Source organism: Zonotrichia leucophrys, chromosome 6 (genome assembly GCF_028769735.1).
Source record: "Zonotrichia leucophrys gambelii isolate GWCS_2022_RI chromosome 6, RI_Zleu_2.0, whole genome shotgun sequence".
Classification (NCBI taxonomy): Eukaryota; Metazoa; Chordata; class Aves; order Passeriformes; family Passerellidae; genus Zonotrichia; species Zonotrichia leucophrys.
Genome location: NC_088176.1, coordinates 13,069,321 through 13,077,500, shown reverse-complemented (window position 1 = coordinate 13,077,500; position 8,180 = coordinate 13,069,321).

Genomic DNA, 8,180 nt, shown 5'->3' with positions numbered 1-8,180 from the left:
AGCTTAGTAAATCTGCATGCAGAAAGGATGCTAATTAGTCTTAATAGTCTACCAATATGCCCCAAGACTGGAGACACAACAACGTAAATCTGCTACCGATAAATATTTTTAATTGTTAAATTTACTGGAAAGAAAAGTGTATTTTTCCGTAGCGAAAGCGGAGGATGCGGCGGGGCCGGGCTGCGACACGACACGCTCCGCTCCTCGGCGGGGCCGGGGCGGGGACAGAGCCACCCTGGCAGGGCCCCGGGTGCCCCGACCCCCGGCGGCCCCTCAGCACCCCCCGGCCTTGCCCCCGAGAAGGAGGGGGAGCGCCTACTTAGATTGTGCTCGGTGAAATTAGTGATGTATCACGTTAATTACCACTGTGATCTTAAAATGGTTGCAGGCTCAAGGAAAATTAATGGAAATCCAAATTCTAATTATGTGGCTGGTGTTAAAGAGTTGAACTAAATACCCAGGAAGGGAAATTGGATGATAATGTGGAAAAATGCTACATTTTCTGGCTGCTTGTGGTTATTGCATCATGAAGTCTAATAAATGCATTATCAGAGATACTGCTGGAGGATGATCTTTGGGGATACAAATGGGGAAGGAGGTATGGTGATTCCTGGGATAACTGCGGAAAACCATGAGGAGATCCCGAGAATGGCTGATTTTGCTCCATCCTTGCCCGACGTGTGCGGGCCCAGCCCTGTGTGCTGGGGCTTGCAAGGAGGAGAGAGCCGGGAGCCCCAGGGAGGGGGCACTCGGGGGCGTCCTCAGAGCGGGGCTGCAGCCGCATCGCCTGCGCCGCTGCCCCCGTCACGCCCCTCTTGCAGCTGGGGAAACTGAGGCACGGGCACGCATCCCTCCGGGCTGCACCTCTCCGATCCCTCTGCATCCGCCCGGAGTCACCCAGCAACCACACATAGAGGACTAATTAATTAACACAATTAAGCTTTCGGAACCCGGGGCTGAAACCCGGGGGGTGCAGAGAAAAGCCGCGGGGACACGACACCGAGCAAAGCAATGTGTGTCAGGTCCGACCCACGCGTGTCCGCGGGGAAGGAGGGCAAAACCACCTTCCCACAGGCTTAACTCTTCCCCTGCTGGCCGTCTCGGGGTCCCGGGTTTCAGTGTTAAGATCTGAGCCTCATCCATCACGGAGTTTAAAAAAAAAAAATTCGAGAGGGAAACCAATACAGACAAACACATCAAGACTCAGGAGTGGCGACCCTTGGAAAAGGCAGGGTCCAACCAGATATGAATCATTTTTCTTTGCATAGTTTAAAGGAATTACTAGTGATATGCACGGCTGTCACTGCAAACTACATTTATGGATTTGCAAGTCATTTCCATAAATCAGCTGCATTGGATCCATCAGAAGAGCAGAGCCCGGCGTCGGTGCGAAGATGATGGAGCTCTCTTTGAACGTATAATGAAGTGTTCCAAGGGCTGCAGTTATTTTTCTGCTTGTTAAGGATTTTTTTTTGAAGGGGGAGGGGGGCCTTTTCGAATTTGATTTTAAATTAAAACGTCGCCAAGAGATGTTTTATTGGTGATCACCCTTATGATAAATTTATGCTTCAATAATTACTTTTCACGGGATATCGATTTCCTCTGGCAAAAGCCTTTCTCCCTCCTTCCCAACCCCTGTCTCCCATTTCCCGAACAAGACAGTGCTCCCCTACTGCCTGCCTCTCCCCCTCCGGGGATGGCTCCGCAGGCACAAACACGAATGGGGCAGGGGCAACCGAGTGGTCACGTCAAGGAAGGGAGCAGGGATCCCACAGGTGAGCACTCCGGGGTCTGGGGGAGCCCCCGAAGCCCCCCAGGCCCTCCCCAGGTTCAGCAGGCCCATGGACGGTGGGGGGAACTTCCCCCGATTTGGTGGGGGTCCCTCAGAGGGATGCAGGAACCTCCCTGGCCGCAGCAAAGCCCCCCAGGGCTCACACTTGCCCCGGCTGCTGGGGACTCCCCACGTGCCCTCCGGTGCCTGGCCTGGCAAGGGAGCACACAGAGCAGCCATGGCAAAGGGGAGGGCTCGCTCCACCGGGGCCATAACCCCCAGGATCAGCAGTGCTGTGAATGGTGCCCCAACCTGCAAATACATCCCCTGCCAAGGAGCCAGCTGCCTCCTCCGTGCCACCCCCAGCAGGCATGGCCTCACCAACACCAGTCCTGCTTCTCTGTCCTCACAGACCCACTAACCCAAGCTGGAAAAATGCTCAGTCAAGCACAGACATTCAGGGAGTTCAGGGCATCCAGTGCAGAGGGTCCATAATGGCTTCACAGCCCAAGGCAATGCCAAGGCCACACTGAACTGCCACAAGTTTATTGCACAAATGTTCCTTATCTTCAAAAACATTAATATTATAGCCAAACTGGAGTTTTCCGGGATGCTGAAATTATTCCAATATATCACTTCTGATCTGTCCTTTCCTGACAAAGTCAATATTCCTCTCAGCTTCCCCCAGTCCATTTATTATGGGGATAACCTTTCCCTTGGAAGGGACTCACACCTTGCTCAGAGATCAGAACAGTGAGAACAGAAAAGCACAGAACATGTCACCACAGAAATCTGGAGCCTGTGCCAACTCCCTCAGAGGACCCTTCCACAGTTTTCTGCTCTTTACACTAGTAGCTGGCTGCTATTCTCCCCTCACTTAAAAAAAAAAAAAAAAAAAAAAAAAAAAAAAAAAAAAAAAAAAAAAGTTCCTTTATTTGGGAACAGGAACATGGTATTTGATGGAAAAGTCATGAGACTGTGAGTCCAAGTCCTTGCTGGCTGTGGAGAGGCCAGTTATCTGTAAATGCTGGCCCACACACAAGAGTTTATGGGTGTTGGCAGCTCATGTCCTAGCCCCCACAGGAAAAATTTCAGTACTGCCACGTGAATGGATGGTCTCATCCCCCACCACTACTACCACTACTACTATTTTTTATTATTGTTATTACTACTACTACTACTACTATTATTATTTTTTTAAAGCAGTAGATTAGTGAATGAGCAACACCACCCCCATTCCCCAACCTCAACATCAAACTCAAGTACTCCAGCACCCGGTCAGGGCAGGGTAAACTATGTCCCGTGCATTGAGGATGAGGGAAGGCCTGTGACCAGAACCAGAAAAGCTGTAGTAGGAGCCCAGGGCATCCTGCACACCCCTGCCTTGCCTGGTCTGACTTTGAAGCAAGGCCAGGGGATGCAGCATGTACCTTTGGCCAGGAGTGGGGTCCCTTCCAGCTGGGTGCAGCACCTGTTTGTAGTTGCCACTGGGCACGGGAAGGAACACCGCTCTTTTGTTTCCTCTGGTGTGAATGCAGTAATTATTACCTTTTCGTGCAGATGAGGTCACTCATTGCTTCCCAAAATCCCACACACTGCCAAAGATGAAGTCACCATGGTATTGATATGGATATTGACAGTTCCAAATCCGTCGCAGAGACTGGAGCAAAAACTGGATCCAGTAGCAGTTGGAGAGGAGGGATGGATGGGCTGCCCTGTCCCATTGCCTCTCGCCTCAGTGATGTCAAGCCTGTAGGCCTCTCTGCTGTGGGCAAGGCTCAAAGTGTCTCTGTCCTGCACCAGATGCCACTTCAGCAGGGCAAGGCGAGTCAAAGGACCCCCAGTTCTGGCTGCCCGCAATTACAGTGTGTTAGCCTGGTCTGTTAATTGTCCTGCCTTCCAGGGGTCCCACTTCAAGGCCACCACTTCTCCAAGCTCACCTCACCACATCCTTACAACACACCCGAGGGCATTCCAATGCCGCTTTGCCTGGCACAGCACAGGAGGGAGCTGGGACGAGGGCTGTGAGGGCTGTGAGGGCTATGAGGGATGTGAGGGCTGTGAGGGCTATGAGGGGTGTGAGGCGTGTGAGGGATATGAGGGCTGTGAGGGCTGTGAGGGGGAGCCGTTTCCCGCAGGAGCCGCCGGAGCCGCTTTCCCGCCCGGCGCTCAAAGCTTAGGCGAGGGGGACCTCTGCAGGCGACACCGCCACCCGACCCTCGAAACACGGCTGGCATCCCCCGCGTGGGACTGAGCAGGGAGTGCTGCCTCCTGCCAAGCGGTTTTAAAAAGGGGGAAAAGCCCTTCTAAAAGACGAAACGTGAAAAGAGGAAGGGTTGTGTGTGCAAAACCCCCCGTGGCATTCCTTTTTCTGTGAGGTGAGCAGCCACTTCACAACCCACAGAGAAATCAAGTCATGCGTTCCAGGGCTTGTGGCACTACAAACGTCACCATGTGAAGAAGCATATTGTCCCCCAGTATCAGGACATGAGGAAGCAGGATGCTGCCGCAGTAAAGCAGTCTGAAGGGTGAAACCCATTCCCTGGTTCACCGTCATTTTGGAGTAGATTGGCACTTAAAAAAAAAGTGACACCAATGCCACAGATGTCGGGGGGAGGATGGAAGGTGAAAACCAGGCACAGGGTCAGATGTGATCTGATGAATCTCAGAAACAGTGGGGTGACACAAAAGCAAGCAGGTCTTCCTAGTCGATCCAGTGAATGCCCCTGAGTCCCCGTCCTCCCAAATTTAAACGTCTTATTGAGTTTCAGCCAAAACAGGACTAGGGACATGACAAATAAATTCAGTCCTTGGGTGTTTCAAATCCTGCTGCCATCAGAAACTGATCTTTGGAGCACTCTCTGCTGTGTACACACAGCGCCTTTATAGGCAGGGTCACCTCTGGTGGAAACTCTCCTGCCTCCTCCTTCACCCCCAGAACCGAGAGGGTTGCAGAGTGCCTAGGTCACTGCCTGTCAACTGACAGGACTTCACACCTGGAATGAAGTATGAAGTATGTGTCCTGTCCCACCTTGCCAGCTGCTTGAGACAGTGTCCCCCTTCAGTGCTCACGGGATGTTCTGTGCCCAGCTCTGAGGCTGGCAGAGCTGGCAGCATGAAGTGCTACGTATGTACTGGTGAACACTGCCCAGGTTATTTTCTGCTCTCACTTTCATGGGCAGCAATCATTCTCCAAGTATTAGCCCTGCCTCTAGAGCACACAAATGAGTATTACAAACATTTTACTTCCCATGAGTATTTTCAGAAAACTAATAATTTGAAGGAAAATATAATGCTTCACAGCAGGTTGCTTGTTTGTTTGGTTTTGGTTTTGTGGTTTGTTTATTTATGCCTGGAGAGTAGAGCGTATCACAAGTCACGTTCCTTTATGCTCATGCTGACAGCTCCCCCCGGTGTCCTGTCCTTGCACATCCTTTGCACAGACACCCTTATCCACGCCAGGGATGCTTGGTGGAGTGTTAGAGAGGATGGAGTCAGATTCCTTTTGGAGTATTGGGAAAGACAAAAGGCCAATAAACACAAGGAGTGACAGACAAGTTGCATCAAAGACAACTGTGATTACTTATAAGAGAAAGAAACTTTCCACATGAAGGATCCCATGATACTAGACTAGAGATCCAGCTTTGAAGTCACTAACCATGTCAACGTTCAAAGGTTTACTGAACTGAGAAACCTGTCCTAGCAGCAGTGAGCCCTGCTCCTAAGAGAGAGGGCTCAATCAAAGACTTCCTGAGATCACTTCCAATGTGAATTATATTATTATTCAATGATGAAGAAAAAAATCCTTGACTGCTACTCTTGCATCCCCCTCATCCATCGGTGCTTTCCTGCACAGCAAAATGAACTGGTGTAGTCAAGCAACTTCCAAGTCCATCAGCACAAGGATCAACATAAAGCCAATGTCACACAGCTTGTAATTAGCCTCTATTTCTAGTTTCTTAAAAAGCTATTATTTTATTATCTGCTAATGTTTTTCCCAATTAGTCTCATTTACTTCTCACCTAATTCAACCACAACCCTTAACTGTTTGATACTAATAACTTTAATTTCTCTTCCTTGTGTATTTTTTCTGCCCTGCAGGAGGAATCAGCCACAATACCCATGAGCAAGGTTGCAAAACAACTTCTGCTCTCATTCTTTGTGCCCTGTCCAGCCCAGAGTGCAGAAACCTCAGCCAAGAGGGGAGGCAATCTGCCCTATTTGATCCATGAATGCTCCCAGGGAAAGCCAAAGAATAATTAGGACTGCAAGATATAAAGACACAGACAGGATCACTCCAAAGTGAGAAGAAATAATAATCAACTGATATCTTGGTTCTGCCACCAGGACCTCCTGTTTCATTTAACTGATGCCTGGGTGAGAGATGTAGGGCTGGGCTCTGAGATGCCTCACTTTGGAGTGGTGACAAGTCTCCCATTCAAAATCCTCTTGCAGTGGGTTTGGCAGCAAGAAATTTGAAGGAGTGGTAATGTCTCTGGGGGGAACTTCCCAGCCTGTCTACTGTGTTGGAGCCTTGATTTTGGTGCCTTCTCTAGGCTCTCCTTTACAGTAGGGAGGACGAGATTAATGTTCCAGAGACATGGCTGGAAGGAAAGGGTTTGGACAGGAGATTTTTGAGGGGGAAACAGGGCAGGTATTCCACTACCTGCAAGCACAGGTACCTGTGTGCACAGCACAGACCGAGCCTTGCTCCTCTCTTAGCTGGTGTCCCCAAAGCAAGGTGCAAGAGCTCAGCAATACTTCCTAAAATGTGCTCAGTGTCCTGGCAGAGGCTGCTTGTGAGGCCCTCTCGGTGTCTCTGGCTGGCCCTGAGAGCCCCCAGGACTTGGGCAGAAGGAGCCCTGCTCAGCACAGCTGCACTGTGAGCTCTGTGCCTGAGCAGCCCTCGGGTGCTCACCCTGCCAGGACAGGACCTGGGGCTTTCCACGCAGTTTGCTGATGGGCGTGGGTCTGGCATACACTGGGCACAGGAGTCGATTCACAAGCTCTGGCAGATGCCTACCCAAATCTTCATTTTTTCCCAGGCTTTGGCTCTCAATCAAGGCAGGAATCTCCCTTCAAAGAATAGTGCTGAAAAAAAATCCATTTCTTAGCCAGTGATACAGAAGGCAAATAGCTCATACCAGCCCCAGAAATGGTGGAGTTCATCTCATACTCTTCTTCATCTGCGATGCTCAAAAAACCAAAACCCTGATGATCTGATTTTGATGAAGTACTCCACCATGACCGCTAATTGTTTTCCCATTAATCCTTCCTTTTGAAAGTAAGGCTGGATTTTGTTGGAAAAGCTCTGAAAATCTTTCAGGGTCGAGAGGTGTGGCTTGCCAGCAGCAGGAAGGTGCAGAGAAATAGATGATGGGTATGTGCTAACTTCTCAGATTATTGGAAAATACCCCAGTGAAGTTATCTTGTCCCTGCTGCAGACACAGGCTCTGAATATTGCTTGTCCTTGCCTGGTAGCATGAGAGAGCAGAAGCAACATCTGTTGGCAGCGGAGGGCATGCAGCCATGAGGGATAGGTGCTCACTGTCCCAGGGATCTTCTCATTCCATTTTCTTTGCATAAGCCTAAAATTATCAAGTTCTAATTGGTGGGAAGAACAGAGAGTTTGAAAAGCTGTGTCTTATTAAGAAAGTTTATTCTCCTTTTTCTTAGAGTTAATGAGCTGCTGCCCTAACCAAGGCAGGTGGAGAAAGGTTTCTATGAGTAAGAGAGACAAAAAGGTGTGTCAGAAGAGGATTAGTTGGAGCAGAGCCTGCCTCCGAGCAAGACAGAGGGCGAGGCGACCTTGCAAAGCCTGTCTGGGCCATTTTCTCGAGCTCTGGGAAGAAGACTGTAATGGCAGTAGTGACACAGGAGAGCTGCATTCAGAATGGAAGTTAATTTTGCTGCAATGCCTGCTGTTGCTGCTGCTTACACAGCAATGAACAACGGCTGTCTAGCCTTGAAATCCTAAAATCCTCCAGCTGTCCCCAGCCCCAGGGAGCATGAGCCAGTCAAATGGAGGCTTTTTCATACCAGGAAGGCCCTTGCTCTGTGGCCTACTGGGAAGTGTAGTTCAGTTCCTGCATGGCCATTTCAGAGCAGCCTTTGCTCCCTCTGGTTAGTAGAGCCTGAGGTTTGAGAGCAAGGAATTTTGTGGGGCAAGGTTGGGATGGCTCCTTGGGTTCATTTGCTCCATGCTTGCATTGACCTTCCCTCTTTGGAGTGTGGGATCATGAGATATTCCCTCTTTGCTAGGATGTCTGAGGGGAAGAGCTGCAGAATGTCCTTTCTAGGATGCTGTTTTGCAACTACAACAGAGAAAGACAATCTTGGTGGTGAGGGGCTTGCCAAATCCTGCCCACAGCAGAAATAAGGGTGGGCACCAGTAAAGAGGGGACATGGC